The 25,549-nt window shown below is 37.5% G+C and overlaps 1 protein-coding gene across 4 annotated transcripts in view; it reads right to left on the bottom strand.

Moving 5' to 3' along the window:
- Positions 1-17,881, bottom strand: part of grh (grainy head) — a 663,099-nt gene extending 645,218 nt beyond the window's left edge. For all 4 annotated transcript variants that reach the window (XM_067774942.1, XM_067774948.1, XM_067774949.1 and 1 more), the window contains exon 1: positions 17,517-17,881. The gene's annotated coding sequence lies outside the window, so the exon portion shown is untranslated. The remainder of the gene's footprint in view (positions 1-17,516) is intronic.
- Positions 17,882-25,549: the final 7,668 nt, after the last annotated feature.

Raw genomic sequence — 25,549 nt, 5'->3', positions numbered from 1 at the left:
TTTAATTTTTCGTAATTTTTGATATCGAAAAAGTGGGCGTGGTTATAGTCTGATTTCGGCCATTTTTTATACCAAGATAAAGTGAGTTCAGATAAGTACGTGAACTAAGTTTAGTAAAGATATATCAGTTTTTGCTCAAGTTATCGTGTTAACGGCTGAGCGGAAGGACAGACGGTCGACTGTGTATAAAAACTGGGCGTGGCTTCAACCGATTTCGCCTATTTTACAGAAAATAGTTATTGTCATAGAATCTAAGCCCCTACCAAATTTCACAAGGATTGGTAAATTTTTGGTCGACTTATGGCATTAAAAGTATTCTAGACAAACCAAATGAAAAAGGGCGGAGCCACGCCCGTTTTGAAATTTTCTTTTATTTTTGTACTTTGTTGCACCATATCATTACTGTAAAGATATTCAATTTTTTGTTAAAATTTTACTTTAAAAAAATTTTTTTTTAAAAAGTAGGCGTGTTCTTCATCCGATTTTGCTAATTTTTTTAGCACATATATAGTAATAGTAGTATCGTTCCTGCCAAATTTCATCATGATACCCGTGGACTCCATACATAGCACTATTGAGTCTTTTATTCGCGATAGAAATGTTTGGGCTCCAGGTGAATGGTATACAATTATTTCGAACGCAAGAACGATACCAGAAAATTATACATGTATTTCAATTCATAATTCGGAGTTTAAAGATTGGAAAACCTTTTCTCAAGCTTTTCTTCCAGCTTCAGTTAAAATATCATTTACGTCTTTGCGTTGCGCTATCTTCGAAAAAAATTCTCCATTGGTTAAACTACACTATGATTATTTTGACGACAGCGGAATAAAGGTATACGACCTCAGTACAATTGTGCGGTCAAGACGAAATTCTCCCATACTTAGTAAGGGTCCTGTTACCTTGTATGATCACTTCTTACACATTTCATCTTCAAAATATAACGACCTAAAGGCTCTTTGCGAAAAGAATATCATACCAAAACAATTTCACTATAAATATATTAGCTTATCCCATACTGGAAAGATAATAGGTACATTGCCTGAGACAGACGAAGATGACTGAATTATTTTGTTTACAATATACTGTTTAATATATTGTGTCCAAACTTGGAATTGTATAAGTTTCCTTTAATTTCAAACGTATGTATGTACTAAAAAATTACAATAAATACGCTTTAATGTGCCCCTATGTAATCTGAAAAATATAATTGAATAACTTAAAATTTAAGGTAACCAGCAAAATAGTGTTTGGAAAGTGAGCCAACATGGCAGCAAAAAAAAAACGTAAGTACAGATAACAGAACTTTCGGTACAGTGTGGTCAAAAATCAAAGTCTTAATTGTAGGCTCAAGAAATATTTTATACACATACCAAATTTCATGAAAGTAGCTTTTTTTGTCAGAAGATAATTACAAAAGACCTTCTACTGTAAAATTTTCTTTTTCTTGGTTACACTTAAATTGCGGGAAGGGCTCGTTATCGTCAACGAATGCCAAATTATAGCTTGCAAAACTTTTAAATTACCTTCTTTTAAAAGTGGGCAGTGCCACCCCCATTGTCCAAAATTTTACTAATTTTCTATTCTGCGTCATAAGGTCAACTCACCTGCCAAGTTTCATCGCTTTATCCGTCTTTGGCAATGAATTATAGCATTTTTTCGGTTTTTTGAAATTTTCGATATCGAAAAAGTGGGGGTGGTTATAATCCGATATCGTTCATTTTAAATAGCGATCTGAGATGAGTGCCCAGGAGCCTACATACCAAATTTCATCAAGATACCTCAAAATTTGCTCAAGTTATCGTGTAAACGGACAGACGTACGGACGTGACTCCAACAAATTTTGTTTCTTATATTTAAGAATTCATGAGCTTAACACCGGCTTATAATAATTGAATTTCAATTATTACTATTGCGATGGACCATTTCGAAAACCGCCAACGTAATCATCATCAGGCAATTTTGTAATGTTATCAAAGGTTTCACCGGGATTCGAACCGTGAATCACATGGTGAAACTGCAGTAGCCTTTAACCACTAGACCATCCTGCTGGTATTTGTTTTCATGCTTAATTCAGGTTTTCTCATTTCTACACTAACAACACAATTGAGACATTTTGTCTCTATATTGATTTGTGTGCCATGTAGATTTGTTTTTGTAAAGTTCTTCTTCGTTGCGAATTAGAAGCTTTGTAAACTCGGGCTCAGTTGTACATATTTATGTATGTTTGTTTAATGGTGTGTTCAGTTTATACTTATATTTAAGAATTCATGAGCTTAACACCGACTTATAATAATTGAATTTCAATTATTATGTTTTTTCTAAGAGAAACTGAAAAAAAGAAACATTTACTGGCATATTGCGATGGACCATTTCGAAAACCGCCAACGTAATCATCATCAGGCAATTTTGTAATGTTATCAAAGGTTTCACCGGGATTTGTTTCGATACTGATGATTTTGATATATCGAAGTATATATCTATCTCGATTCCTTTATACCTGTACAACCAGCCGTTATCCAATCAAAGGTAATATACTCTGTTTGCAAATCACGCTGAGTATAAAAACAATAATGCTAACAACAACAGCATCAGGAATATTTATAAAGTCAAGAGCTGAAATCTAAAAATGTCAATAATAATATGTATGCATGTGAACTGCAAGTTATATGAGCCTCTCTATAACGGCTAAAAGCATTGTCTTTTGTTGCTGTCTCCATGCTGTCGCCACATTCCGACATTACACCGAGCGCGTTTGAATTCACCGGTGCAAATACTAATTCGGAGTTCTTTTTTCGACGTTTGCTCCAATTGCATTTGTGGCTTATGATAAAAGTTGGTCACTGGACAACCCTGCCCAGTCCAGCTAACTAAGCTGGGCAATGGGATAACATTTGACTTGCTCATGAAAAAATTCGATTGATAGATATGGTGTCTCCTGCGTGCGCCTATAAGTTTGTTGAGCGCAGCTTACTTTGTTTTAATTTGTGATCGACGTTCAAATGCTGCTTTTGACATTGTTGCTGTGCGGCTTTAAGTATCAGATATCTGTGTAATTTAGTAATTTAAACTCCAAAATGCTTAGGTTAGGTTAGGTTGAACTGACCGTTCGATGAGAACTTCACATAGACTGAATGAGTCCGTAGTGTTACCAGAAGTTTATTTTAACGACCAAACTGAAAACCTCTACCAAAAACCAGGACCTATGATATAAAATAACTCCGTCCTCTTGGCAAATACTAGAAGCTTTATAGGACCTATGCCACTTGCTGCTTCAAGGTCTGAAAGCTGTGTCACTCCGAATAGCTGGAGTCTTAGCCTGGCAAGCTCAGGGCACTAGTACAAAACGTGCTCGATCATTTCCTCCTCCAACCCGCACTTCCTACATCTGCTATCACTGGCCAAGTCTAATTTAAACGGATGTGACGCCAGAAGACAGTGCCCAGTCAGAATGCCCATCATGAGCCTAGAGTCCTCTCTTTTTAATGATAGAAGCCACTTTGTTAGTCTAAGGTTGTATGACCTACACATAATCTTCGACGCTTTACAGCCCCGCGCTTGGGCCCGCGCCTTTCCCGCTTTGTCGATCATATCCACCTCTCGCTTTCTTTTAATCTCGCCCAATCTAATTGGGACGTCTACGGAGCAAGCTTCAAGGGATGCGCCCTTTTTAGCTAGTTCATCCGCTTCTTCATTCCCATCTATTCCCATATGCCCTGGGACCCAGTCCCGATTCTTTCCAGGATTGCTTACACTCTAACGCACTTTCAGCTTCTGTTCTATGCAAGATTATTGCCTTAATTACTGCGTGGCTGTCAATATAAAAGTTTACACGGCAACAGTTTAAACTATTCTCTTCCAGTGTTTCCACTGTTTATTTATATAACAAAATAAAAGGTCTCTGTCACATTAGCTGAGTTAAATAGGTAAGTTTATCTAGGTTGGTTTATGGTTGCTGCTCCAAGCATGGAAGAGAATCCTACTTAGGCTGGATAGCTGTTTGCAGCTTTGTGAACTTTAACTCCTCCACTAGATCCATAATAAGCTCAGCCGATCGTCCGTTGACTTAACATTCTTATAGAGGAACACTTGCTGTACTAAGTCTTGAGAATATTTCTAAGCTAAAGATCGGAAGCACGACAGGACATATAAAGGTAATAAGGAGATTCATAGAATATCCTAGATTGCCACATAGTGGTTCAATGGCTCCTAAGTTATTTGGAATACAGGGAGTCCAACTACTAACCCTGACTCAGAGGTAGGTTCGCGGATGGATCAAAATTTGATTACGGAAAAATGGGAGCTGGCAGCTGTGAACCAAACTAATAGAAATCCATACCAATGGGATGCTGCCCACTCTATTTTAGGCAGAACGCCATACAATAGAAGTTTGTAGTGTGTAACTAGTGGATAAAAAAGGCTTTGTTAAGATGATATCGGATGTTACCGGACATCAGGGACATGCACGTAATGAACAGGCAGACTACCAAGCAGGATGCTATAGCAGTATTTCATGGTCCAGAGTCCTTCTGTGGATTAACGATGGCACACACTAGGAAAACCCTAAGTAACGAGGCAGTTCAGATAACAGATAATTTGAAAAGTTGCTCGATGATACCGCGTACTAGTTCGAGCACCCGCTGCTCTTATGGTACTGAAGATTTATCTGTTGGATAATAATCATCATGGGAAAAAGTCCATTACCTTCTCAGTGACTTCCCCAAATTACTTACCCTGCCATTGAAGCTGCTGCCGTGAGCTCTGCATATATCAAAAACCGGGCTACGTTGGCCCACGGGTTCGTCCACTCTGAGAGTCCACCACACTCCTTAGCCTGACCGGAACTCTTAGTTGAGATAGAGAAATGTCATGCCTTTTACCAAAATTCACACTTCTCTCACATCATAGCTCTTCTCATATATTTCGAACTTATTATCCCATCAAATCTAAAACTCTCATTAATTTCATTAATTTAGTATTAAGCATCGGGTACTGGCAGTTAAGTCCTTAGCACGGAACTTAGACTCAGTCGTGTGCACTTTTCAGCTTTAAAGCCGTGCACGTGTATGACCAATAAATACATACGAACCAATGTCATACAATAGAGGCTTGGCTTCGGAGGCAACAAAAAACGATAGTTCCAGTCGATTTAAGATGATCGGCCGTAAGTTCTTCACCCAATCATATTCCACCCTGCTGTGCAAGAGCTCTGTTTCGATGATGAGCAAACGTATCACGCACTATGATTTGAAAGTATGCACCTATAATATCTCTCCCTAAATTCCGGTACCCAGATGATGTCCACAGAAAAGGAAATATTGAAATCACAGTCTGCTAGAGGCATTCAGCACAGCTGAGAAACGGTATTAAATGTGTGGTGGAAACGAAACTGTTTCCCCAATAGCTTGTCTTCGCGCATGCAGACGAGCATCCCACCACCCCGCCGCGGGCTAAGGCGCTTAAAATATTCCCGTGGTAGAGAAGCCTGTCGTAAGAGGCGACTAAAATCCACAGATCTAGAAGGTTCGATGTGGTTATATCAAATCTTTTCCGAGATGATCGGCATAACATCTTAATGGGTTAATTTTCGGGTCATACCGTTACGGCAAAGAACCATCATTATCGATCATACTTCCCAAGGTCTCGGAGAGTGTCTTAATCCCTGCAAGAAGAAGAAAAGGAAGCATCCACCCATTCCACATAAAAGTTAGTTTGTTTCACGTGCCCATCATCTGTGCATGTTGCCGCCTGATATAAGGCAAGAAATACGCAGGTAAGGGGATAAGGACTTCTACTTTAACAACTTAAGCCGCGACGATATCAAGGTCGCGCTTTGCAACGTCGGTGTGGGCAAGACTAACCTCGCTCTCAGTTGCAAGGCAGATGAATTTTCACTGAGAAGCTTTTCATGGCATAAATACGGCAAATTCGGGGTGTTTGCAAACAACTGCCGAGGGGCGACCCCGCTTAGAAAAACGTTTTCTAATTTGTTTCTTTATTTTTGATGTTGCTTTATCCGCAACATGAGCCCAGGATCTTCAATGTGATAGGCGTAGCGCGCAACCATCATCCTACGGCCGATGTTATGTGTTGGAGATAGTGGGATCCTTTTTAGAGCAAAATGGAGGAAAATTATTGTTTAATACCGAATTATTTACAGCCCTGCCATGGAAGAGCTCTTTCTAAATAAATATAATTCAAACCCTGTAATGATGGCGGTTTAGCGCTAACTGAAAACATTCCAACACAGCTCCTGCCTTTGTAATGCCTTCCCCTACTGTTTCCGTTCTCTAGACATTCTGCACAATACTACAACCAGTATCGGCTCACCGCCTCTTAACAAGCTGTTATCTATCCACTGACTACATGTCTGATCGCATAGATCAGGCAGACGAATAAGCATTTCTTAATGTTAGAGGTGGATTCTTCACTCGACATTAGACACGCACAACTTTATCGCTCAAAAACTAATCGGGCCTTTCCGTCGTGAAGTGAGCAGCATTAAGATGCAAGTTATGTATAACGCAACCAGTCACTTTTGCTCGTGTGAATCAAAATTAGTTTCATATAAAAGTATTCACTCAGTTCAGTGACTGGCAGTAACTCTGGTGCCTTTGTGAATTTATTTTCGTTATATAGGAGCGAATGTGAATTTTAGTGAATGAGGCGCAAAGTAGCACGGCGCGCCTCATAATTAGCCCCTAATGAAGGTGTTTAGTCTAAAAATACCACGAATTCATATTAATCAATTCAGCGCTTATTAAATGAAAAAAATTATATAACTCTACATAAATTACGCTACGCTATTATGAGCTACTAAAAAGCGATGTTTCTAGTAATAATCCAGATCTAATGACGCATCCGGAATTTTTTTAAATAATGAGGTTTAAGTGTTTTCCTATGTTTAACGCTCCACCAGTGGCAATTAAAGGAGTCCGCTTTCATTCATACGACAGAGGAATACTTGCAGCTATAAACTTCACACACTTAAACCAAAGTGATTAACCAATGTGAACAGGAAGAAGATGAGTAAGGAATGCGTGCGACGCCGAAAAGGGAGTTGGAGCAGAAATTGATGGAAAACCACTTAATTATCGGTTTGATGAGGGATAACTAAACACAAAGCTAAGCCGCTATCCAGAAATATAGACTATCTGTATATATATAGAGACATCTAGGCAGTTGACTTTGGCAGTAAAAGGAAATTGCACTGTTCAACTCAACAAAATTAAGTTGTCAAAGTGTCACCACAGGATGAACAACATTCGTATGTTGGCGTTGTGGTGGCCGCAAGTGCGCCGCAAATGTTAAAAAGCAATTGACGCGTCTCGTAAAAGGGGAGCATAAGGCAGCGCACCAATTGAGGACAGATGGATATTTGTAATGGCATTCGCTTTTAATGTGTCATTAACTATGGTGCGCGTTGAAAGGATGTGAGGCGCTATTGCAACAGAGCGGTATATATCAACCATGCGTTGGAGCAATAAATACACAAATAATGTTGTAATGCATACGCAGCCGTTTGTGTGTAAAAGAAGTGTTCTTGTTACGGAATTTTAGCATTACGCGCAATTGACGTGCTGACTAAATTCCCTGCGTTTAATTTAGTAAATAGTAAACCAATAAAGTGGAAGAGCAGCTCTTAAATGCAAAAAGATGCAACGGTCTGGTAATGCATTGCAGTCAAAATCAATTGACGGGAGAACCAGAGCAGCGCGGTTGTATGGTCGGTGAATTAAAGCGCATTAAGCGCGGTGATAAAAATGAGCGCTAATCCACCATCATATACACTAAAAAAGTGAAGGATGATAAAGTAAAAAGTATAGAAAGAGTTGAACTTTTTATTTGTTATATCCAGCGTTAATTTATTCCCAAGTGAGCGCGCGCGCGCTTACACGCGTGCGTGCGTTTGGAACCGCTTCTACCTACAATCTAACACACATACACACTCTGCAGGCAATCAATTTTGAAGCAACCAATTCTGCATTCTGCCTTTGAAACCAATCAACAGCCAAACATTCAGAAAGTGCTTTGCGACGTCAATCCATCGTTACGCGCATCCTTAACCACCCCGAACGCATCCTCAGCACCAGCCAACTTTTAAAGTGCACGCAATTGCGCGCACAATGGTCAACCGTTTTTAGCGTGCATTAGTCAATGCCGCTGTCGTTGCGCGCTATTAATGCAGTTGATGCTGCGCGCGCGGCTGTCAAATGCGAATGCAGTTATAAAAAACTGGCATAATCTTTGGCGCATTTTTATATTTCCGGCTTTATTGCCGCAATTGCTTTATCATCGCTGCAATGCGCATTGAAATGATCATTAAAAAGCATTTGGTCACAAAACAAAAATTTCTACTTACACACATACACACACACCTATATTCACGTGCAGTTGAATTGTGGCGGTCATTAAAAATTGATACTCAATCAAAATGGAAAAATGTCCAATGTTGCGGCATTATTAAGAGAAAATGTGCACGTGATTGGGGCGCTGGTGCAACATTGGTGATGTTGATGATGACGCCTTTTACAGAAGCATATGATGAGTGTCATAAAAATTTTAACGGTACGCGTAGAAAATAAAATAAAACAATTATCAATGCGCGCGCTTTAAGTTCCCTTAATCAGTTTGTTTGAAAAAAAAAACTAAGCACAGTTTTATGTGCTCCATTTCTCTTCCTGTCTTTTAATTTACGAGCTACTTTCGTGATGTAAAAGTTTCAAGAAGATAAAAATTGATGTCGACGCCCTGAGAAAGCGCGACATATTTGACGGTTCAAATAAGTCAGTAGGAAACAAATTTTGGGTCCTGAACCTCACTCATTAGGCTGTATCACTCTGCGCGGTATTGGTTTATTACGTTGATGCCAAGGGTGGCACTACTGACACTTAACAAAATAGTTTAATAATAATAATAATAATAACTATACCCAACGCCCGAAGCCCAAAGCCCGCCCAACCGACGCGAGGATTTGTTTTTGCCGAGTTGTTGATAGGCGGAGGTTTGTTAAGCGTTGAGATCTAAAACTGCTCAGCTACAGAATTAAAATTATCAACTTAGTATTATAAATAACAGATAGAAATTATGCATATAGAGCTAAGATAGCATAGAACAGTTTTCTTTATGGCAAAAAGTGAATACGTTATATCAAATGAACTAGAATGAGTGTTAAAATCATGACACAAACACCGAAAAGGTTAATTTAATTCGAAATTAGTTCTACACTGCCTCAAAAGAAGAGGTTTGTAATGTCTTGACATTCGTGATGGGACGTTAAATTTTAATTAGTTTAAGAGAATTGGGCAAGAAATCAATCCATTCAGTAGGTTAGCCTTAAATATTACGCCTAGCATTTTTCTACGACTTGCAAGAGTTGGAAGATTGATAAGCTTCAAGCGACTAGTATAAGGGGGAAGATTATACGCAGAGTCCCACCGAAAATTTCTTAAAGAGAAAAGTAGAAATTGCTTTTGTACTGATTCAAGTCGATCTGCATGAACTCGATATTTAGGATTCCAGACTATTAATCTGTATTCTGGTTTCGGTCTAACTAAAGTGGCGAAAAGTGATTTAGTTACATATGGGCCACTAAATTCTTTGGACCACGGTTTCACGAATGAAAAACACCTCTAGCCTTATTGACAGTACCATTAATATGAAGGTTGAAACTAAGTTTAGTATTTATCGTGACTCCCAAGTCCAGAAAATAGTTTACTGATAGAAGACAAAAATTACTAATTACATAAGGGGCTGCTGGCAAAGATCTTCGAGAGAGTGGCATTGAATTCACGTTGAACCAAGTAACTAGGTAGTTTTACATCATCGGCATACATTAAGATTTTGGAATATTTTATTGTGGTACAAATATCATTAATAAATAGCAAGAACACAATTGGACCAAGATGACTGTCCTGTGGGACGCCAGAGGGACATCGATGACATTTGAAAGAGTATTTTTAAAAATAATCGTTCGCGTTCGACCGCAGAGATACGACGAGATCCACTGGGTGAGACCAGGTTGGAAGCCAAGCCGATTAAGCTTGTAGATAAGTAAGGAGTGGGATACTTTGTCAAATGCTTTACTGAAATCGGTATAAATAACATCGGTGTGAAGATTTTCTCTAAATCCATTAGAAAAATGGGTTGTGAATTCAAGTAGATTAGTAATGGTAGATTTGGCTTTACAGAATCCATGTTGCGGTGCTGTAATCTAAGTAGAAATGGAAAAATTTAGCTGGTTGGTAACTATAACTTCAAACCACTTTGGGATGGCCGACAACTTTGCAATTCCTCGATAATTTTCTACACACGACCTACTACCACTTTTGTGCAGGGCTATGAGAAAAGATTCCTTCCAAGCAGAAGGAAAAACTCCACGTTTTAGGGACAGATTGAATAAATCAGTTAGGGGCTGATAAATGTGTTTAGCGCATTTTTTAAGAAAGCAAGTGGGAATGAAACCAGGATCGTACTTGTAAGTTTCCTTCAAAGACGTTAAATATGAAAAAACTTCATGTGGAGATATTGCTGGAATATTAATTGTGTTAAATGGGTTAAGTTGAAATGGAAAAAGAGTTAAGTTCAGCGGAATAGTTGGACTTGAAAAATTGTGCAAAGAAATTACTTACGTCTTCTAAGGCCAAATGAACCCGGAGACATCTGTTAAGATCTGTTAAGATTTTGTTATGGTAAGATACTGCCTTATATCTAATAACTCAAGGATATCAATTCTGTTATCACAAGCAATAATAGTCTACGGTATCCTTTGCATAGGGCATAGTGTTCATTGCCAAGGAGTTACCAGAGCTAATGTCATTATCTTAATATCGTCGGCTCAGTGACGCCAGCAAACACTACAATGTAGCGATCTTATGGGCGCAGATGAATGATATTTTAAAGATAGTGCGTGTAGACTAAGTTTCCCTACTAGCATGAATCTGAAACCTCGGTTACTTGCATGACTGCTTCAAAAATATCACACATTTTAATGGTAATATTTCTGTGTCCCCATTACATCTCTTGGATGGCGATGATGTCAGCTTTTGCCTTCACGAGTACATTATTTAGCCGAGCAAGGAAGCAAGGTACCCTCAACAATAAGAAATCGGACCTTCCTCCTACATGTCCTCAAATCGTAAGTCCTTAAATATTTGGAATGGTCAACAAAAAAAAAAGTTGTCTCGGGCTTAGTTGGATTTTTCATTTGAGTGTTGTTTCCCTAGGCCAGCGCATAACCCGATCCACGGTAGAATGTCTAGTAGTTGCTGCTCAGAGAAAATCTGGAACGTCCGGAACGACCAGTTTTTATCTTATCTATATTGATTCGTGTGGGTAACGTGCTCCGCCGACCACACCAAAAGCACTGGATTAAATCAAAGGGCAAATCATCATAAAAAGTTTGGTTTAGTAAGAAACAATTTTTTGTAAGCAGGGTCGCCCGTCGGCAGTGGTTTGGCAAACTTTTCTACTGTATTTCTGCCATGAAAGGTCTTCAGTGGAAATTCATCTGCCTTGCAGCTGCCGTTCGAAGTCGGAATAAAACATATATGTAGGTCCCGTCTCGACAATATGTAGGAAAAATTAAAAAGGATACGACGCAAATTAGAAGAAAAGCTCGGCTTAATTCTCTTCGGAGGTAAATCGCGCCAAATATTTATTTTTTTTTTTTATAAATTTTTACTGAAATTCCTCTTATTTGCAACCTTCTACTAACGCTCGAATCACTAAACTGTTGAATAAATAACTCCACTATTCAATAATGCAAAATGGCCTTTATTAAAGTACTTCACAATAACACTTATACTTCGCAACTGATAGCTTGCTTAAATCAAACTGACTTGTCGTGCCTCGACTGTTGCTGCTTTTATACTGTTTGGTTTCGTTTGCATATTTCTAGGCGGTTCTATTTCTAGAATTAACTAGTTAGTTATCAGCTATAAAATTACCAACTATAACTACGTTTATAGCTTCTCATATGCGCGTGTATATGTGGTGATACTTGCACAAATTATTGCGTACTTTTGAGCGCATCTCAGATAAGATATATGCATGTGTTTGTGCGTTTTCTCTCCGCTGCGTGTTTTTTTTTTTTTTTTTTTTTTTTTTTTTTACGAGGAGGAAGCATCGAAAGCCTCATAGTCAGTGTGGGACTTTAACCGCACTAAACCTCCTACCGTCTGAGTACCATTTACCCCCCGGTACTACCGTCAAGTATTCCGTCGGGAGGTAGGTTGAGCACTAAGCTCTACGTCTGTCGGGGTCACGTTGCTGTACTTAGATAGTGCCGCGGTATGGTTAACGCTGGGACTGACACGCCCTGCTTACCACCTGAATGTGCTTGACGCATACCACTTCTACGAATATTTGCAGGCCTACCTTAAACACTGTGCATATAGTGCTTGTGGCATGCTTGTGCGTTCGACTACTTGTATTGTAGGGTTTAGTTTTTTATATATGTATATATGTGTAAATAAATTATATATGTATAAATAGAAATTTTTTTTTTTTTATTTTTTTTTTTTGTTTTTTTTTTTATTTCAATAGGTTTATCCGTTTTTCATTTCATTTTTTTTTTTCCACAATACGTAACGGGGCTTTCTACTTCCACCGGTTGGAGAGGTCTTCTCTCCAATCCGAGTATAAACTCTGATTACATGTGAGACGTTTACCCTCATACTCGTTGTTTCTACGGTTGGAGAGGCCTTGTCTCCAATCCGTAGGTTTGTCGTTGCGTGTATGTTGACTGCTTTTGGTCGCACGGTTGAAGAGGCCGTGTCTCCAATCCGTGCTTTATTCCTTCACCTGGGGCAGTATTCGAACGGTTGAAGAGGCCTTGTCTCCAATCCGTCGCCTGGTTTGCTATTACATTACCTACGTATATTACGGTATTTTCTTATTTTATCATTTCTCACGCCGCTAATTGTACGGAGGCCTTGCATCCAATACGTGCTCAGCTCGATCCCCTCCACCTTAGCAGTTTGTTATCCACCCACACAACTCGACTGTTCAATGTTCGCTGCTGCGCCGTAGCCTATCAAGACTTCGTAGGCACTTCATTATTTCCGCTATTACATCGCACGCCGCTGACCATTTTACCTTGCTTTGTAGCATGCATCCAACAATTGTTTCAGGAGTGTAATCCTCTCCAAATATTCTGCACAGTTTGCATCTCGAGCTATAGAACCTAGGACACTCGAAAAATACATGGTAAAAATCTTCTACTGTATCGCCGCCGCAGTGATCGCATATGTTGTTAGGCTCGTGATTGAATCGGTGCAAATATTCTTTAAAGCAGCCGTGACCACTCAGAAACTGTGTGAGGTAGAAATCCACCTCGCCGTGCTTTCTAGATATCCATATATTAATATCTGGGATACATCGGTGTGTCCAGCGACCATTTGTTGAGGCATTCCACCTGAGCTGCCAGTTCTGCACGCTTCGTTCTCGTGCTCCGTTACGTGAGCTTTGATCCCGATAAATCGTCGCTGCTTCTTTTGCTAATATGTCTATAGGACACATTCCTGCGATGATTAGTGCTGCGTCGTCAGAGACAGTTTTAAAGGCGCCACAGACGCGTAGTGCACACAGGCGGTAAGTCGACTTTACCCCGCGGAAGTATGATTTATACTCCGTGGCCTGATGCCAAACAGGAGCCCCGTAAAGTATTTGGCTTTTTACAACGCCAGCCAGAAGTTGACGCCGTCGTTGCTTTGGTCCTCTTGCATTTATCATTATCCTAGATAATGCTGCTACGGTTTTTGCTACCTTTCCATTGGCATACTCTAAGTGGGATTTGAATGACAACCTCCTATCTATCACAACCCCCAAGTATTTTATTGCAGGCAGTGTGTCGATGTCATGGCGGCCGATTCTTATAGTGACCTGCTCCACCCTTTTCCTACTTGATATGAGTACAGCCTCTGCTTTTTGTTCCGCCAGCTGCAGTCCATTTTTCGTAAGCCACGATTGAACCATCGCTATGCTTGTATTAGATTTGGCGCATATTTCGCCTAGGTGCTTTGCGGTGATTACCAATGCGATATCGTCCGCGAAGCCGATAATTTTCACATCGTTGGGTACCTTGTCGTACATAATATTCCAAAGCAGTGGACCGAGCACGGAGCCTTGAGGAACACCGCCTGTGACGTGAAGCTTTTCTACTCCAGCAGCCGTTTCATATTCCAGCACTCTACCTTCAAAGTAGCTGCGTATTATCCTACGCAGGTAAAGGGATATGCCTATCTGCTCCAGCGTGTCTAGAATTTTTGCCCAATTGGCAGTGTTGAAGGCATTTTTTACATCTAAAGTAACGATAAGGCAATATTCCTTAGAGCCTTCGAGCCATCGGGTGCCACTTATGGCTTCTTGGGCCACTTCCTTCGCCATGTTCACAGCTTGGATGGTGGATCTTCCTTCCCTAAACCCAAACTGGTTATCGGAAATAACACCCATATCTTCAATTTCTTTTTCGAGTCGATTATAGAGGACTCGCTCAAGAACCTTACCGGCGGAGTCGAGAAGGCAAATGGGCCTGTAGCTAGATGGTTCCGCCGTATTTTTACCAAACTTTGGCAGCAGGACCAGCTTTTGTCGTTTCCATATTGTAGGAAATGTCCCCTCAGCCAAGCATGCATTAAATAGTTCCGCAAATGTTGGCGTGTTAGTGAGAGCTAGTTTGAGTGCTCTGTTTGGTACCCCGTCTGGGCCAGGAGACTTGCGGTCTTGCAGTCTATTCACCGCTTGAAGGACCTCGACGACGGTAGCCTCGTCAAATGAGTATAGTACGGCACCTGATGTGGGAGACACTAGCTCCCTTTGCGTGGGAAATAAAGTATCTACCACGTTTCTGAGAAATGTTGGCATCGCCTCTCCTTTGTGTTTCAATTTCTTAAAAACCAATTTATAAGCTCTGCCCCAAGGGTCATTCTCGACGTCATCGCAAAGCTTGAGAAAGCATTCGCGCTTACTATCTTTTATTAAGCCTTTATAACGTGGGAGAAATTACAAAATTTCCTCTTATCTGAAAAAGCAATTGTATGGGGAAAATATGTAGGTCCTATTTTGCGTGTTTCAACAAATTAATAAGTCCCAAAGGTATACCATATTTTATCAAGATAACTGAAAAATGCATGTGCTTGAGACGTACATACAAAGAACTTACGGATCTATCTCTTCTTCTTTTGGTACTTACGATCATTGGACCAAAGTTAATATACCATTTTATGTGTGTGTTCGCAGTGTTCCATTTTTAAGGAAGATACAAATAATCTTAAAATCATTTAAATATGGATTTTAGTGTTAGGGAGTGTTTTGGATGGGTAGTACCAGCCCGACTTAATAGGGAATGATTTGTTTGACCGCTCGAACCTACGAGTCTGGTAATAAAATTGCTAATTCCATTCAAAGAACTCACAAATACTGTTATCCCCGCTGTTTATTAGACTGTGTTCTTACATGGTCGTTGCTCAAGAAATAAGGAAGTGCAAATATATTTCTTGGCGAGACCTGTGCTCTGTGCACTTACTTAGTTACTTACATAGTTGGCGGTTAACCGTTTAAACGGTTATGGCCTTCCAACAGCACGCTGGTCGCTTCTTTGTTGGGTTAACTGGCGCCAATTGGCGCACCAAGGAAATTTTCCACCTGTTCCTTCAGCAAGGTGGAGCCGCCCTCTTCCTCTGCTGCCATAGGCGGGTTCCGCTAAAAAAAATTTTCTTAGCCGGAGCATCATCTTTCATTCGCATATTTTTGTTTGTGTTTATGCTGGTTCCCACATAAACGAAGTCTTTTACTATTTCGAAATTATGGCTGCCAGCAGTTGCGTGGTTGCCAAGGCGCAAATGTGCTGACTCTTTGCTCGATAACAGCAGTCCATTTATTAGGGCTGGTTACACTCAACAAGGCGTCTACAGACCACAACCACAAAAAAGCAAAGCTTGACGACAACCGTAGCCAAGCATTGGCTTCTTGATTATTTTGAAACCGGCAGCCACCAATATAAATTGCAGCAAACAGTAGCGAAAAATTTTGAAAAAAATATTAATCATGTTTAAAAAATGTCCAAAAGAATGATTTTCGCTTTTACTATCTGTTATTTACTTCTATTTTAGTTTTTATTGACAAAATAAAAAGGACGCCACTCACTGTCGCTTCCCAAAAATAGAATTAGGTTTAATCTGGCTACAACTGATTTCGTGATTGATTGTCGTGCTGCCAAGGCGAATCCATACCAGGTGGTGGTAAAGCGAACTCAATCAATTCGCCGTGCAGAAGGATGTCAAGTCAAAAGAAAATGTTCATTGATTTCGATTAACTGGCATATAGGAGTACAAGGCGTTGTATGGAAAATAATCTGGAACAAGCAATCAGCTATTGGGATAACACCACCTGGTACTGGTTCTTTGAAATAGTGAAATTCAAACACATGTTTCAAATTCAAATTCATGTTTCAAATTCAAATACTAATTTAAGTTCAATTTCATACATAGTACATATTGTTAATTAATGCAATAATGCCTTTAAGTGTTGATCTAGGCGCGAAGAGGCGTAATAAATAAATAAATAAATCTTTCTTGAAGTGTGGATATTAATTGACCAATGAAATTTTTCTTGAGCATTTTTTATATAGACTTTTCGTTTTTCTTTTAATGTGGATACTGAGCAAGGCGCTGCTGCTGATTGCTTCTTCTTGATAATTTTCCACAAAAAGCAAAGCGAATCTATACAAGGTGATGGCAAAGCGAATTCAAACAATTCGCCGTGCAGAAGAATATCAAGTCAAAAGAAAATTGGTATTGATTTCGATTAACTGACATATTGTTGTACAAGGCGTTGTATGGAAATTAATCAAGAAGAAGCAATCAGCTGTTGGGATAACAACAGCTGGTACTGAATTCGCCTTGACACAAAGCCTTCTACAACAAAATGTCATGTTGAAATCTATGAAAATTTTCTTTTGACTTGACATTCTTCTGCACGGCGAATTGATTGAATTTGCTTTGCCACCATATAGATTCGCCTTGATACTGAGCTTATACACAGAAATTTAATTAAAATTTTTTAATTTTTTAAACAAAAAGTCAATCCACTTTTTATTGAATTATTTTTGCATATGTAATTTTTTCAGAAAATTCGTTGAATAAAATACATGTAAAAAAATATGACGTAAGACGGACAATTTTCGATCAATTTATTTAAAGAAATATTTTAACAAATTAGTGTTTTCCGTGGTGTGGAAGAAAAAACTTTTATAAAAACCATAGCAACCTTTTTGTGAAGTTTACAAAAAGCGGTCTGAATTTCAGCGAAATCGGGTTGAAAAAATGTCAACGGTAGGATGCATGGAAATCCCCATATGTAGTTGTCGGTAAATTTTACTTGCTTGATATGCGAACTACTTATTCACATAAATTGATAATCACATCTAATTGATAATAAAATCCATAATTTACTTTAAAAATACTAAATCCTGCCTTGGATGAAAATTATCTAAAAAAATAAGTAAAAAGCCGTACCTATAATAGAAAAAGTGTTCTGATATCACAAACTTCCCAAAATATTGCTTTTTTTCTCTACTTCTTTCTGCCAGTATTTTTTTATATTGTTTTGTTCACTTTACCACGCACTTTTTCTTCACTAATTTGTATGACGTCCTTTTTGATCTATCGAATCATTTATTTACACATTTTTCACTCTTTGGATATTTTCCATAAATATTTTAAGGTTTATGTACTAAACGAATTATGAAGCCAATCATAATGTTTAACTTTTATATATTTAAATAACTTTAACTGAGCTTTTCCGCTTTTTTATATCTTTCTGTTTTCTTTTTTTTTTTAACTATACTCGTATATTGAAATAGAAACACATAAAAGCTTACTAAGGAAGAGATGCACTTACAGCTAAGATGATCAGCTGCTTAAGCTGGTAGTTTTTGTTGTTGTAAAAATCGCGCGCGGAAATTTGGTTTTACCTTTCGAACATCCGGAGAATTGATTTTTGCGCACGTATATCGTCAACACTTTAATGCCCCGGCATATATGCTATAATAATAACGCCTTAGCCATATACATATTCATATAAAACAACTAATTCAACCAACCTTATTAGAAATAAATCCTCGTGTTCCAATGACACATGAACCAGATACGGATAGAGATTTAACATGCAAATGCAACAACATATGGGTTCACATTGTTGTTGCATTTGCATGTGAAATCTCTATCCGTATCTGGTTCATGTGTCATTGGAACACGAGGAATGTAATTGGTCAATGGTGCCATGCCATAACGCTCTAGCCATAACCTATAAATATTTCATTTGGTGCATTTATTAACTTTTTGGATATTTTATTTTTTTGTTTGGATAGGTACGTTTTGACTAAGTGCTTTTTATTTGTGGAATTTGTTCGTAATTTTTTTTGGGATTTTCTTCTTTATTATGAAATTATCCCATATGTATTTTAAATCAATGCCGCAATAACCGATGCCAATCGATATGGATAAAGGGCCAATTAATGGTGAATTATAACCATAAAACCATAACCAGATAAAACAGCTGATCGAACCTACCTTATGGAAATCAATGTAATCGATTAATGGTGCCATACCATAACGCTAACGCCATAGCCATACCATAGCCAACCAATTGGTTTTTGGTTTCTCGCCATATCCATAACTTAAAAATATCTGAGTTGGTGAATTTAATAACTTTTTGTAGATTTTATTCATTGTTTTGGATACGTTATGACTAAGAGACTTATTTTTTGTGGAATATGTTTGTAATTTTTTGCGTTTTCTTCATTTTTATGAAATTTTCATGATTTTTAGGTTAAAGCACCATTAATCGACTATGGCGTTAGGGTTAAGGAAGTTTAGTTTGGCCTTAAGTAAAACTATGGTTATGACTATGGCGTTATGACTATGTCAACTTTGCCAGATCATATAACCATATTTTTAGTAAACCATATCTATTCCGTGCATTCCATAGAGAATCGTAAATTTTCGCCTATTTTTGAAGGCTTCTCATTACCAATTTTCAATGTCAATTCATTTTAAATATATCACACCTGAAGTTACCGAGGAAGATCTTAAAATTAATATCAACTTAGGACAAATAGTAACTAGAAAAAAAGAAGAAATTAGTAAAGAATATAAAAACTTAATAAATTAAAAAATCAAATAAACACCAAATATGGGTTCCTTACCCAGCATTATCTTCATTCTTGCATATTAAATATATAAAAAAAAGTTTAGAAAGCTACATAGTTTCTGGAAATATACTAAGCCTGCACCTGGAATATGTATGTACATTTCGCCTAATATAAGCAAACGGGAGTAAATTTAAATGAAAAACAATGCTTTGGATAACCACAGCATCAATTTTTCTACTTAGGTAGGATATGAGAAATCAAAATTTAAAAACTAAATTTTGTTCTTGTTTCGGTCTAATAATTCGATTTTTAAACAAAAAAAATTTTTTTTAATCAACCTATTTTAACTTTTTTCGTTATTTTAACAAACTTTGAGTCAGTACTACCAAAGATAGTATTTCGTTTTTTTTTCAAATATTGACTGACTGTCACCACAAAATCCGGTGATCTTTTGCTGTTCCGTACACATGCATGCTTACTTATTTCGCATATTTCACACACATATGCATACAACTAATTCCAGAGCAGGGTCCATATTACGTGTTGCGATCAGTGACTGAAAACCATTTTCACTTAAGCGGTAACTATGCAGTTGTCAAACTTTTTCTTAAAATTATTCTAAATTATGGATCTAACGAGTACTATTTGTTGCTAGTTCAAATATGCCATTAATCCGATCCACCATTTAAGAGCTATTGAGATTTAAAAAATGAGTTTCGATCACGGATCGTAACACGTAATACGGGCCCAGGTTTCAATTTGTATTTAGACATGTACCACACAATAGGTATTGATGCCCTAAATACCTTGTTTGAAAAAGTTGTAATTTGTCTTTAGGTCGAAAACTGTGAACGCATACGATTTCTCCCTACCAACCGTGGAATGCTGCATTAGCATTTATTGTTAATGCCTTGACCTAAAAATGTGATGGTTTCAAACAAAAAACAAAATGCATAAATTACTAAAAAATTGCAAAAATAATGAAATTTCCAAAGAGGAAATTCAAATTCCAATAAAGCAGCATATTGGCAAGTCCTTTACGCGCAAAAGTTTCAACTGAGTGGCCACCCTTCAAAGCTCTTAACAAAAAAGTCAACCGGAAGTCGGCAAGTGAGTGAATTTAATTAATTAGCTCATAAGGCCCGGTTTATCAGTGGTTGGTTAAACTCAGCTAAAACTCAGCTTGCTTAAACTCTAGTCAAATTTAAACTCTAGTTAAACTAGTGAGCAGTTTTTCAGTCACAGTTTAAGGCCACCTTTGGGATATGCTCTTTTGTGCCGCAACATTGGTTTTTTTATTATGTACATAATTTGTAGATACGGCAACAGCTGGATTTTTTTTACCCAACAAACATGGAAAAAATCCTCCGACGAAATATATATCTAGTTTCGGAAGTGATATCCAACATCATTATTTAATTATTCTTAAACCAGATAGTTCTAGAGTAGATATTAAACTTCATTCTGCAGTCACTATCCAACCTTTGAGAAATTTTGTAAAATTAAAGGTTTTCCAGCTGATCTCCAACGTTATTAGTATTTTCCAATTATTATCCTAATTTCGAGAGATTTTGAGAAATGTATAGTTCTCAAATGAATATTCAACCCATTTCCCCAGTTGATACCTTACATCATATATCGAGTTAAGGTAGATTTGAGAAAAATCTCCAAGGAGGTACCACCAAAACCAACAGCTGTTTATTGTGAGAAATAAACACCTGGCTGATAGCAGTATTGAAGCGTAATTAATCAAGAATAAATTATATAGGCGGTCGCCGTGGTGTGATGGTAGCGTGCTCCGCCTACCACATCGAAGATCCTACATCAACATCATTGAATCTTACATTTAAGTCCAGTTAGAGAACCACAAGTGTTAATTACATTTTATCAACTTAAGTAATAGCATATTTTGCTTTATAAAAAGATCCCTCTTTTCCTGAGTACGCTATGATTCTCGTGTTGAGCCACTGTTTCGAAAGAACTCTTGAGATTTTAGATGTATGCTATTAATCAACATGAGCTCTAATAGTACTCAATCCCAAATGCTTGTTGAGTATATTTAACGCCATTTCGTACGAGCGCAAATAACTGATAGGTTAACTAGAGTTTAACCCTGGCAGATCGGCCTCTTAAGCTTAGCTTAAACTTCAGTTAAAGTAGACAGAAAAACTGCAGATTAAGTTGAGTTGAACTTGTACTGAAAAACCGGGCCTAAATGTGATATAAATACAATAGCAATAACTGTGAAATATAACAAAAACACACAAAATGACAAAATATTTGAAAAATATGCTTCACTTCAACTCCATCATAGATTAAGCAATCAGTTCACAGTAGAGCTAGCTAGCTTTGAGAAGTTACATACATCGACCATATAAGCTATCATCCCGTCGTAAAGATCCAAGGCTGCCTTTAATAAACCTACTTTTTTTAAAAATAGATAGCGCTACTTGGCCTTTAGCAGTATGTATGTGTTAAATATAATATACTCATATCACGACCTCTGCTTCTCAAGTCTCCCAATGATCCAGAGCATTCCCTTCAGATTTGAGCGTGATACGGAGCTATAAAACCCACTGAATGATGGCTATAGGGACAAACATATGGGCCATTCGATGTCGAATCGTAACATAGTACTTATAGTCGATCTCTTAACTAATGCCAATGGAAAAATTATCTAGGAAAATTTGTACATAACCTAGGCCCTGGTTAGACGTCATTAGTTAGAAAATTGTGTTAAGGGTAAAGATTGGATCTAGTATGTAAAGTATTTATTTATGCATTTAAGGGCAACTAGTATCGCCCGCGGTCGAAAATTACACCAATCCAATATATTAGATACGAGATATCAAAAAGATTTATGGAGATTCCTAGATATGTGACATATAAACCTCTCTTTATTCGAGATGTACCACAGTCACATTCGCATAATTTATTTAAGTATATAATCGGCTTAAAAAATTATACGTGGCAGACAAAAATCTATTTGAATTTTTCGTGGAAAGCACAGAAAGTTAACTCGTCTCCGGGTTTTTACTTTGCGCGTGGTTAGTATTTGGTTGCTGCTCTATAAAACTGCATCAAAAAGTCGTTTTTGGAAGAAATGGTATTTAGCCAGGACGTCGCAATCGGGCGTCGCACGGGCGCTGCCCACATAACTTCCGAGCGCTGTAAATATATGTAAATATATGATCACTTTAGGTCTATTTAATTCTATTGATCCATTAACTGTTTTCACAAATTACTTGCTGTCATTCACCAGGCCTTCGCTATGTGTCAAGTCTTGATATTTCGAAGTGTATACAGAGGAATGTTCCGACTGAAGAAATTTTGAAAAAGACTCGGAATTTTCGCAGACGATTTCGAATTATCCGACCTCCATCCTCAACTTCAAATATTGAAAAACATATCAGGATAAAATCTTCAAGCTGCACTGAAATTGCTGAAGAACTACGAAAATCTTCTGCTTTTAAAAGAAACCTTCTAGATGAAGTTTAAAAACTAGTCAATCTAATAATGACGACTCCAGCTTCAGCAGCATCTTACGAATGATCTTTCAGTGCTTTTACTTCATTTTTACAAAGAAAGAACTGAATCTTTGCATTTGAAACAAATCTTGAAAGAATCCGCTTCGCGAAAAGATCGGAAAACAACCTTTGGTAATATTTAAAGGTTGATTTAATTTGACTTATTTTTCTAGAGGTTGAAAGACAGTGCGAGGAGGATCTTTTGGGAACAGATTATTTAGTATGAAGTTAATAGACATATGTGAGAAACTACGTATTAAGAAATATATTTTAAAAGTAACAATGAAGGCATATTGAAGGTTATATATCTATTTTGACCCGATATGGTGTTAAACTGTGAAAATTAATAGAAAATAATCGAAATAAATATGAATGTATATGTAATATATATTAATTGAAAAATATATATAAATATATACTTAACTGTTTTAATATTTGGGTTTGCCCCGTTAAGAAAAATTTTGTTCCGACGTCCCTGTATTTAGTAGGTTTACACTCCAATCCAACGATATGATAATAGAATTCTATGAGTGCACACTTTCTTTTTCAAAACTTCCCATATTAGCAATATCCAGCGTGCAAATCAACATCCCGCTTTCCAATATATCCCAATTTTCGTTAAAACTTTGACATTAACCACATTTACAGCTATGCCAAATTTCAGCAATATTGTGACGAATATTAGCAACACTAAGGGGTACTGTCATCTCTAAGCCGATACTAAGCAGTGGCTTGTATGCACATCCATAAATCAATCATTATGTCTACACATATGTACGTACACGCAGCGGAGAAGAGACGCACAAACACATGCAGATATCTTATCTGGGATGCTCCCAAAAGTATGAAATTATAATTGTGCTCACATATACACGCGCATATGAGAAACTATAAACGTAGTAATTTTATAGCTGATAACCAACTAGTAAATGCTATAAATGGAAGCGCCTAGAAGTATGCGAACGAGAAATCACAGAGTATAAAAGGCAGCAACAGTAGAGGCACGACAATCAGTTTGATTTAAGACGCTATCTGGCGAGCAATAGTTTTGTTATTGTGAGGTACTTTAATAAAGGCCATTTTGCATTATTGAATAGTGGAGTTATTTATTCAAAAATTTAGTGATTCGAACGTTATCAGAAGGTTGCAAATAAGCGGAATGCACTAAATTCGTTACAATATGAATTAATCGGTAGAGAATGTGATATGGAAATCAAAATTGTATAGGAGCTGCATACTCCCTTTTCCAATTCCGCCACTGATACAATATCCATGTTGTGCAGCCTGTTAAGTGCCACTGCCCTGGTATAACTACACTCAAAGATATTTAATATTTCAGTACCTTGGCGACCGAGCTTTGCTCGGCAATCTTTGAGTATGCCGCATAACATACTTTGTTCTACATTTCATCATTAATCAAACTCTACTTTTTTTATATGTACATATTGTGACGAATATTAGCAACACTAAGGGATACTATCATCTCTAAGCCAATACTAAGCTGTGACTTGTATGCACATCAACAAATACATTTGTCCATACAGGCAGCGGAGAGACGCACAAACACATGCATATATCTGAGATACTCCCAAAAGTAGGCAAACATCTGTGGAAGTATCACTCACATATACACACGCATATGAGAAGCTATAACGTGCATATGTAGCTATAGCCGGTAAACAAATAGTAAATTCTAGAACCGCCTAGGAATATGCAAACGAGGAAATCGAAGAATATAAAAGCAACACCAGATGAGGCATGGCAATCAGTTTGATTTAAGCACGCTATCTGTTGAGAAGAAGAAGTGTTATTGTGAAAGTTGTCTAATAGAGACCATTTTGCATTATTGAATATTGGAGTTATTTATTCAACAGTTTAGTGATTCGAACGTTAGCAGAAGGTTGCAAATAAGAGGAATTACCCTAAATTCGTTACAATTGGTGTCAGAAGAGGAATTGTTGAATAAATTCTCGAGATTTCGAATACAACTTGGACAAATTTAAGTGAATTAAGGATCTACCAACTGAAAAATGAGTTGGAGAACCGTGGATTGAGTACAATCCACAATAAGATCGAACTTCTAGCACGGCTACGAGAGGTATTGGAGTTGGAAGGAATTAATGTGTGACATGGAACTCCCCATGAATATATTTTAAAGTATGCATACATAGGCTGTGTGCAAAATCGTGTAAAGGCTTGTAAACGTTAGCTCGAAGGCTTATAAATCAAAAAAATATTCAACTTACTGCCGCACCTACACTAGGCACCAGCCACCAACTTAAGCCATAAAATACTGAACTTAAAAGCTGCCACCTGCAAGCAATCGAAGACATTAACTAAATTACAAATAACAACAACAACAAAATGCCAACGACAAGCAGCAAGCGTGCATCGGACAGTTACATACTACATATTTTAAAATGCGTAGACGTGAATACATTTACTTTAATTGTAAATATTGCTTCAAACAAATTCGAAAAAGTCAATCAAAAGATTTATGAGGCAAATGGCGCGCGATGCAATGATTCAATAAAAATATATTTGAGAATATTAGGCAATAAATTAAAAATATAATTACGGGTCGTTCCTTGTGACGTGGACAAGATGCTTGATGTAAACATTATTCGATTTCTCGAAAATTTTCATTTGCCACGTAACATTCTGACAACAGATAATTAGCAAATTATTGAAAAATTATTCGAAATTTTTTAATTTCAACTGTGGTCGAAAAATTCGAAAATCTTTTCGAAATTTTTTCAAATTTAAATAGTTTTCTTCAAAATTGCAGGAACCTTTTTAAGGACAAAGTTTTTGAGTCAATTCGTTTTAATCTAACAAAAAAAAAACAAGTACTTGGACTAAAAGCAAC

This window comes from Eurosta solidaginis, chromosome 3, assembly GCF_040869045.1.
Source record: "Eurosta solidaginis isolate ZX-2024a chromosome 3, ASM4086904v1, whole genome shotgun sequence".
Classification (NCBI taxonomy): domain Eukaryota; kingdom Metazoa; phylum Arthropoda; class Insecta; order Diptera; family Tephritidae; genus Eurosta; species Eurosta solidaginis.
This window is presented reverse-complemented; position numbering and strand designations above follow the sequence as displayed.